The sequence below is a fragment of the Macrobrachium nipponense genome, chromosome 17 (genome assembly GCF_015104395.2).
Source record: "Macrobrachium nipponense isolate FS-2020 chromosome 17, ASM1510439v2, whole genome shotgun sequence".
NCBI classification, from domain to species: Eukaryota; Metazoa; Arthropoda; class Malacostraca; order Decapoda; family Palaemonidae; genus Macrobrachium; species Macrobrachium nipponense.
Window position 1 is genome coordinate 5157190 of NC_087210.1, and position 10000 is coordinate 5167189.

Below are 10000 nucleotides of genomic sequence, written 5' to 3' on the forward strand. Positions count from 1 at the left end.
CACACATATATATATATATATATAATATATATATATGTATATATATTATATATATATATATATATATATATATTATATATATATATACTATATATATATATATATATAGATATAAATGGTTTTTTAAAAGGTCACAAAATGTTATTCTTGATCTTTTAAAAGGCGTTGCCCGGATATTTGATGCTGATTAACGGCTATTTTTTGTTATGATGCCTTATATTCAAACAAGTGTATATGACTGAGCATTTTCACCGTTCTTGTTGAGTATGAATTTAAAAAGAGAAAAACATAAAGCATAATTCTATTCACGTGTTATCCATCAGTGTTATGGAGACTTAACGGTAAATAATGTTACTCATGAAGAAATGTTTCAGTTCTAATTTTATTTTATCTGAAATTTTTGTAAGCGAGATTCTTCAGTGGACGAAATTATTTTTGTGGACGACGATTTTGCAGGATTTTAAAACAGGTTTTTAACGAGGAGAAGAGAAATATTAGAATTCTAAATTTATTTGATATGAAATTCTATAAATGAGATACTTAAGTGGGCGAAATAAAAAAAATATTTTTGGACGGTATTTTGAAGGACTTAACTTTTTTGTTTTTTAACGGGGAAAAAAAAATATTGAATTTAATTAAATTGTGTAACAAATTTTTTTTATAGATTCTTCAGTTGGGCGAATTTAATTTTTTTTTTTTTGTGACGGAATTTTGAAGGATTTTAAGATTTTTTTTTTTTTTTTTTTTTTTTTTTTTTTTACGAGGAAGTAGTTTTCTTTCTTTTTTCTTCTTTCATCTTGCTGAACTTTCGAAGTACGAATTTTTACATACAAGGAAGTAGTGGGACTTACGGTTTTTTAGGAATCTAAAATTTTACGTCAAGGTTTTTTGTGTGTGGGACGAATTGCTTAAAATATATTTTAATATATTTTTTTGCTTGTATCACACAATCTTTGATTGTGGATATGCGTATGTCATCTAAAGATAGATATTTCAATCAATGACTTCTTTGTGATTTTCTCTGTGAATTGTAATTTCCTTGACGGCTCGAAGCCCGTTATGTGTATTTTTTCCTGATGATTGTCTGTTATTTTTAATAGTCGAAATCTTAACAGTGAACTTCCTTATTCAGCGAAGTATACTGTTCATGTCGAGCTTACACGCACACACACACACTCACACACGTATATATACATATATACAAGCTCTACACAAACAGATGTATGTCGTTGTATGAAGGAGTTCACTTTTAAGATGTCGACCTTTTTACGATAATAATACACACTAATCCTGCATATATATATATATATATATATATATATATATATATATATATATATAATATATTACTATACATACATACATACTAACATATATTATACTACATACATATATATTTATATATATATCATATATTATAATATATATATAGTATATATATATATATATATATAAAGGCCTAAATAATCACAGTAGTTTGCATATGACCTCATTAAATAAGCGAATACCATGCGAAAATGATAGTCAAGGCTAAAATAAATAAATAAAACTCTCAGTACGGAATTCTGCCTTTCATTTTCCTGTGGTGTTCGGTTTATATATATATATATATATATATATATATATATATATATATATATATATATATATATACTACTATATTATATATCTATTTTTTTAATGAGTGATTATGTTATTATTTTTTCGACACTGCTGTATCCGTATGAATTTGATTTTCTGATTATTGTTAATATTAATGTCGCTTCAGTTTTCTTTCTCGTACTGATGTTTTGCCACATTTTGTATGTTTTTAATAGCTTTTTTTAAAAAATTAATTCTTATCACATATTAACCTTAATGTGTATACGAGGACGATAGTATCAGCCATTGACAAAAACAAAATAATAATAATATTATTATTATTATTATTATTATTATATTATTATTATTATTATTATTATTATTATTATTATAATGCCAATTTCCTGGGTAATTAATTTCTAAATTAAGAAAGTCGAGAGGAGGAAATATTCAACGCTATAACTTTATTGCTGCAATAGACGAGAAAGAGAGAGAGAGAGAGAGAGAGAGCGAGAGAGAGAGAGAGAGAGAGAGAGAGAGAGAGAGAGAGAGAGAGAGAGTTTGTGTATCAGGTATTCGAATAATATGTTTAGTACTATCACAATGCCAGGAATATTGGTTGTGGACGATATTTTAAAAGGAGTTTGAGAAAGACTTTTTTTTTTTTTTTTTTTTTTATTCCATTGATTGGTTAACGACGATCAATGAGGGAATACGAGAACTTCATTAAGAAATGAGAAATGGGAAAGTTCTGTCTCATTGACATTCGGATAGATAGGTGCTGCAGTAACGGTAGTCTTGGTAACGCTAAATTGCATCTTTGAATATCCACCCTCGCGGAGTGTTTAGTACTATTGTAGATTCACCTCAACCGTGCGTGTGATGTCTAGGCCAGTCCCTTACGACGCTCCAGATTGGCTGTTGATAAGCCAGTCACAGTGCTGGAAACTCTTGGTTTCTCTCGTGAGTTCACATGGAAAGGATGTATGTATGTTCCACCTATCCTAAGGGATACTTTTGAAAGACGTATCCCTCAGGAGAGGTGGAACATACATCCTGCCCATGTGAACTGTCGAGAGAGAGACTGAGAGTTTCCAGCCCTGTGACTGGCTTATCAACAGCCAATCAGGAACGCCGTAAGGGACTGGCGTAGACTTCTGATGCACGAGTGATGTGAATCTACTATAGCCCGTTGAGGGTGACCGTAAAAGCATAAATGAAAGAATGTAAATATTATATATATAAAGATAATATTAGTCGTAGGTAAAGGAGAGATCCTAATGGTATAATGGTAATAGTGATGGGGAATCGATGCCTTGCTAATTGATGTGATCACCAGAATTTTCAATGCAAGCTTTCAGTTACTTTATTCTTTGATATTTATGAATATATTTCGAGTTATCTTTGGTGATACTGTTATGAATAATCGTTTCAATATTTGTTCTCAAATTCAAAATGCCACGTGTCAGTCCAAACGGCAGAAATAGTCTACATTTAAAATTAAAGGTAATATGAGATAGATTGACATGCTAGTGTCATGTGTGAAATATAACTTCCAAATGACTAATTTAAAAGAATAAAATAAAAAGCTTTTATGATTCATCATCTCGAATGTATTTCTCTCAGGTCCCAGGTTCATTGCTCTCCTACTGAGTGCTGTAGAGATGACGCTTCGTTCATTAGCATGACTCACACATAACGCTTTTACTCAATTCTCCGTAGCCATAACGCGTGACGCTTGTTATAGTGTAATGGGTAGGCTGTTCTTTATTCCGTTTGAAATCAGTTGAATTTCCCGTTATCCTGTACGGTAATGTATTGGAACGCCTCGTTCGAAATGCTGTGTATTCGCCCATATTATGCTTTATGTTTCGTTTCGCGTAGTTTCGGCACTTCGTTAACGCGACCTATCTTTTATCGGGTATTCTATAGTCCCCATTTACTCTCTTATATGTGTTCTCTGTCGCGTCTCTTTTTTTCACCTTTTCGTCGGCCAGTCGCTTCCCTCTGCACAACTCCCCCGCTAAACCATCCACCCTCATCTGTAATCTCCCCCCCCCCCCCTTCCCCCCCTCCCCCTCCCTTCTCCACCATCGTCGGTAATCTCCGCCCCTACCCCTTCCCAAATCACCTACCCCTCCTCCCCTCAAATCTCCAACTGCGTCCTGCTCTACCACCACCCCTTCCTTCCATCCTCCTCTTCCACCCCTCCCCTCCCCGCCCTCCCTCCCTCCCCCAATACCCTTTGATCGGTCACGGTAAAGGTCGAGGGGTGCACCGCCCCCCTTTGACATTTGGTTGACCCCCTGTGCTTTGCACGGAGACCTCCCCCTACGGGAAATCTGGCGAGCCAAGTTGGCTCTAGAGCTTCATAGGATGAGAGAGAGAGAGAGAGAGAGAGAGAGAGAGAGAGAGAGAGAGAGAGAGAGAAATTTCCAGTCAATGAGGTTTTCGTTTATTATTTTTGAATGTGAAAGATCGTTCGACTTAATACCTAAGGGGCGCTTTGATGTTAAAATTGTATAGTGAGGAATCTTTTGTGTTTGTATTGCACATACCTTCTCTCTCTCTCTCTCTCTCTCTCTGCATGTACAGAAGCGTATCATACCCTTGTTCGTATAACCAAAGTATCGTTTTTAGGAATTAATCTCGTATTTACGTCTGATTTAGTGGTCCGTTCTCTCTCTCTCTCTCTCTCTCTTCTTGCATGTACAGAAGTGTATCACACCCTTTTTCGTTTTTAGGAATTAATTTCGTATTTACGTTTGATTTAGTGGTCTGTTCAGTTATTCTCTCTCTCTCCTCTCTCTCCTCTCTCTCTCTCTCTCTCTCTGTGTGTGTGTGTGTGTGTGTGTGTGTGTGTGTGTGTGTGCGCGCGCGCGCGCAGTATTATACCCAAAATTGGATAAGCAAAGCGTCATTGTTAAGAATTAATCTCCAGTTTAAGTCTGATTTAATTTGCAGTCTAGTTTCGTCCAGGAACACTTTTTTTTTTTTTTTTTTTTTTTTTTTTTTTTTCTGGCCTTTTGCGACTTCCTCCAAAAAACGTAGCTCTCGTTCACTCCACCCACTTGTATGTATACCCGCCTCGCTTGCCCTTCAGGGAGCCACGAAGGACGCCAGGTCAGGTGAATTAGGATATCTGGTCGTAAGGTCAGAGGTCAAATTGTAGAGCAGCAGCAGCAACAGCAACAGCAGCAGCAGCCTTTGTACGAAGCTGCAACTTCTGTTGCTGCTGGGAGATAGGAAGAACTGGGGAAAGGGAAGGTTTTGGGCGTGAAACGAAGGGAAAGTCGAGAGTGAAAGTACGGGAGAAGAGTTGGACACAAGGGGCAGACCCCCTTGCTCTTGTGAACGATTTGAAATTCTTCGTTTTCTATCTACGTCTTGGAGGCCCAGGAATGACAGGAAGAATTGGGGAAAGAAAGAAGTATCTACGTAAAAACGATGAGAAATCAGGGAGTGAAAGTACGAAAGAAGAGTTTGACATAGGAGGGCAGACCCTCTTGCCTTTGTGAAGAAGGGTTTGAGACTGCTCTCCTTAATGTCTATTCGTTGTTATACATGTATTTTTTTTGCTCTTGTTATTATTCATTGAAGCATATCCAAGCTTTATTTTTCTCCCGTTTATCGGCTCTTCTGTCATTTCAATCTTCTCTGTAGGATGCGATTATTGGGCCGTATTGTTCGGATTCGTTGGTTAGCAATATTGATATATTCTCTCTCTCTCTCTCTCTCTCTCTCTCTCTCTCTCTCTCTCTCTCTCTCTCTCTCTCTCTCAGGACAGGATACGGTATATCAGAAATATTTGTGTGGCAGAAGAGAAGACTTTCTTCGAACGAAGGTAGTTTAGCTCAAGATGAAAGATCATCTTCTTTGTTTAAAAAAAGAAAAAAGAGAGACCCTCCATAAACAGTGGAAGCGAGCCGTGGGAAAGGAACTCATAAGATAAACAGTATTTGTCATAAATAACGCTATAGTTATGTTGTAGTCGAAGGCTTGTGTGTATTGTGACGTTTTAATTGATCTTTCAATTGCAACAAAAATCCGATTAGATTACTGGCTAGTGTCGTGGCTCAGTAGCACATGCATTCCTGCTCCTATATACAGCCTCTCTCTCTCTCTCTCTCTCTCTCTCTCTCTCTCTCTCTCTCTCTCTCTCTCTCTCTCTTTCAAGTATGTGTGTGTGATTAATTGTCTTTAGGCGAGGGAACGTGAACTCTCCAGTGTTGTGAAATAGCGCCTCAGTGGCGTGATCGGTATGGTCTTGGCCTGCCACCTCGGTGGCCGCGAGTTCGATCCTCGAGCATTCCACTGAGGAGTTAGAGATGTGTATTTCTGGTGGTAGAAGTTCACGCTCGACATGGTTCGGAAGTCAAAAGCCGTTGGTCCCGTTGTTGAATAACCACTGGTTCCATGCAACGTAAAAACAACATACAAACAGTGTTGTGAAGTACGTTTAGAAATATTGCATAATTTTATTGCTTTGTCAGACACCATTTTGGCAAGATTTGTTGGATCCCCAAAAATATACATTGAATTATCTCCTCTCTTAACAATTTTGCTTGTATAATAGTCAATGATACATACAGCCATAGATTGGTAGAGGCTTCCCTCTCTGTAAAACTACATATACCAAGGGTCTTCACTGAACAGACTGGCAACACTGATATTCGTGAAAAGAAATATTTGGATGAATACGAATGGTTAACACCAATTTAAACAAAAGTTAGATTTGTAGGATTACGAGGAAGTTATTGAACGAAATGACAAACCGCTCTTTTATCCAAGCAAATGTTTGAATGTCTTATTTTATACAAACAAATAAAATTGAGTTTTCAGGAGAGCGAAATGTTTCACCCTTTAAAAAACATTCAAAATATATGACTGGATTCCGATAACGGTAAATTTTGCCAGTGTAACAGTGTCCCACTTTTACGTCTAGGTATTTATAATAAGAAACCATTTTCAGGTAGGATAGTACACACACACACACACAAAATAAAGCAACAGAAAAACATCGTTCTTTGACAAAGGTAATTGGGTGTTGACCTTTTGCCCTTATTGGGATAAACAAACACCGAGTGTTACCGGAGGAATAATGAGGTTGAAATAATACAGAAATGCGTCGGTTGGATAACGTTTGAGGTCACTTAATGCCAGCAAGAATGTATTTATTTTGCACATCACATTAGACTACTAGTGCACTAAAATGAACTCACAGGGGGGTATATGTTACAGTGTACGTCGGAAAAATACATATAAACATCTTATACGAAGCATCTTTGTGAATTAAAGATATTTGGAATGCATTGTTTAGCGAACGGTAAATTACTCCAGTTTTGCAACGTTAAATGATTTAGTCTTTATAATCCATTTAACGATGTAAATTATATGAGGGATACAAGCTCATCCAAAGCGTCTACGTTGCAGATGAAAATGTCGTAAACATGTGTCGCCAACTCATCACAAGCACATCGCAGACAAATTGAATATATATATGTCCACGATATTTTGGTAGCTCTAATCAGTGCTTCGTGTATATATGTATTTGATATATATATATATATATATATATATATATATATATATAGAGCCCATAATACGCCAAAATATAGAAACTAAGTACTATATTTCAGAGAGAGACAACAGCCTCTGAAATATGTACTTGCTTTCTATATTTTGGCGTTTTTATGGGCTCCTTTTATTAGATGGAATTCTGTTGTAACAGAACATTTGTTTGTATCATTCAAATATAAATATATATATATATATATATATATATATATATATATATATATATATATATATATATATATGTGTGTGTGTGTGTGTGTATAGTGTATATATATATATATTATATATATATATATATATATATATATATATATATATATGTGTGTGTGTGTGTGTGTGTGTGTGTGTGTGTGTGTGTGTGTGTGTGTGTGTGTGTGAATATGAACATCAGAGGGAGAAGAATAAAATGGAAGAGAATATTAATCACTTACCTTATTTTCTTTTACGTCGTTTCATACACTCTCGCCTTGCCCTGTGGCAAGTATCCCCCCGTCCCAGCTTTTAATTGAATCGACTAATTCCCTCTATGACATTAACCCTTCCTCTCTCTTGCTGTCGTTTCTTTCACTCTTGTCTTCTTGATTGTGTCTCGGGTGTTTTCAAGAACTCCGTCTCAATACAGGTTCTGCAACAGGAGAGTTTGGCTCATTTCGCAGTGTCTAAGGATCCTTTCATTTGTCTGTGTAATTCATGTTCGAATTTCAAGTCAGTGGCCCCTGTGGTGGTGGGCTTGTTCCATATGAAAAGGGTTCGTCTCCTGAATAATAATAATAATAATAATAATAATAATAATAATATAATAATAATAATAATATTAATAATAATAATAATAATAATAATAATAATATATATTATAGTAATAATAATATGTTATGTCTTGAAATGGAGAAAAAACTCCACAGTTATGTATGGGGACAGACATTTAAAAAATAAGTATCTATAGAGATTTATTTTTAATTATACTTACCTGTGCATAACAGTGGATTTGTCTCCTCAGTAATAATAATAATAATAATAATAATAATAATAATAATAATATAATAATAATAATAATAATGAATAATAATAATGATATAACCAAGTGCTGCAGAAACTTTACGTAAGATTATATCATCACCCTATTGTTCTATTTCATTTATTTTCCTTCATTCCATGTTTCTGTTGATTGTTATTTGTCGTTGTTCCCATTTTATGATTGGTTTGATATCTCCGAGCTCTCTTTGTTATCTTCGTTTTCAATATTAAGACTTTCTGTCTTTATTTATTCGAGAATCGCAGGTGTGGGAGTGACTTTGAAATCGCATGCCGTCGTCGTCGTGTTCTCATTCTTGTGAAATAGCTTTCATTCGACAGGCTGCGTTCCTCTCTCTCTCTCTCTCTCTCTCTCTCTCTCTCTCTCTCTCTCTCTCTCTCTCTCTCTCTCTCCCCGTTGAGTTGAAAATGTGCTTTTGGTTTCGTGGATATTTCGGTTATCGTTTGTTGTGTTATCTTTACGAAACCGGTGTTTGTATGTAGCGTGATGAGATTTCTGTATAATTGAATGAGAAATGTGTTGAGTGATTTTTGCAGGTACATACTGTTAGTTTGGTGTTCGAATGTGGCTTTTGTTCGTCTGTCACTCTTCAGTTTGTTTTGCTTGGACGAAGATTATTTATTCTTGCTATAATTTAATTCAATGTTTGTATGAAAAGGGTGGGAAACACTTTTCTTAATTTTCATGTCAGCCTCTCTCTCTCTCTCTCTCTCTCTCTCTCTCTCTCTCTCTAAACATGCAGCAGAAACTAAAGCAGGTTCTCTTGTAAGTACACTCTCTCTCTCTCTCTCTCTCTCTCTCTCTCTCTCTCATCGTCTCTCTAGCTATCTCTCTCTCTCTATTTTCATGCGCAGAAACGAACAGGTTCCCTTGTAAGTACACAATCTCTCTCTCTCTCTCTCTCTCTCTCTCTCTCTCTCTCTCTCAGATACTATGATACAATGTGTGTGTGTGTGTGTGTGTGTGCGTGCAGAGCAAATGAAGAATGTCTGGCATACCACGCATACCGTACCTGAACTTATCTGCAAAAGTTGCAAATTCCTTCCCTGAGGTCGAAATAGCGGTGGATGAAGTCAAGCCGTTTAGGAATAAAGAACAGATGCCCATAGGAATATTCATGCTACCTGGTTTCTTACTGAGAACCTGTACAGTAGTATCTAACTAAATGTAGATTTACTCGACGTGAAACGTTTTGAACCCTAAGTAATATGTATTGTAATTAAGTCACTTTTCAGGTCGGGAATTAATTACGGATGTTGTAAATCAAAGATAAAGTGTGTACCATTTATATATATATATATATATATATATATATATATATATATAATACTATATATATATAATAATACATATATACTACATATATCATAGGGGATATATATATATATTATACTAGGATATATATATGTATATATATATAATATATATGTATACATATATATATAAATATGCTATATATATATATATAGTATATATATATATATAGATATATATATATATATCTCTCTCTCTCTCTCTCTCTCTCCTCTCTCTCTCTCTCTCTCTCTATATATATATATATATATATATATATATATATATATATATATATATATATATATATATAGAGAGAGAGAGAGAGAGAGAGAGAGAGATAGATAGATAGATAGATAGATAGATAGATAGATATAAATAGAGAGAGAGAATTTAGTATTTGTTATGCTTTTTCTTTTGTGTTAAAATAAGTCTTTTTGTCTTTCCAGGTAAGCCGTCGATGATTTTCCATGATCTGGCTATTTGGAAGAGGCTTTGCAGAAGCTAAGGTAAAGA

At 35.1% G+C, this 10000-nt stretch overlaps 1 protein-coding gene across 7 annotated transcripts in view; it reads left to right on the forward strand.

The window, feature by feature from the left end:
- The window catches only part of LOC135196137 (orphan steroid hormone receptor 2-like), a 337215-nt gene that overhangs the window by 159926 nt on the left and 167289 nt on the right, over nucleotides 1-10000 (forward strand). Inside the window, exon 1 of one of the 7 annotated variants that reach the window (XM_064222672.1) lies at nucleotides 9973-9993. The exons of the other annotated variants lie outside the window; for them this stretch is intronic. The gene's annotated coding sequence lies outside the window, so the exon portion shown is untranslated. Of the gene's footprint in view, nucleotides 1-9972; nucleotides 9994-10000 lie in introns of those variants that run through there. 7 annotated transcript variants of the gene reach the window in all.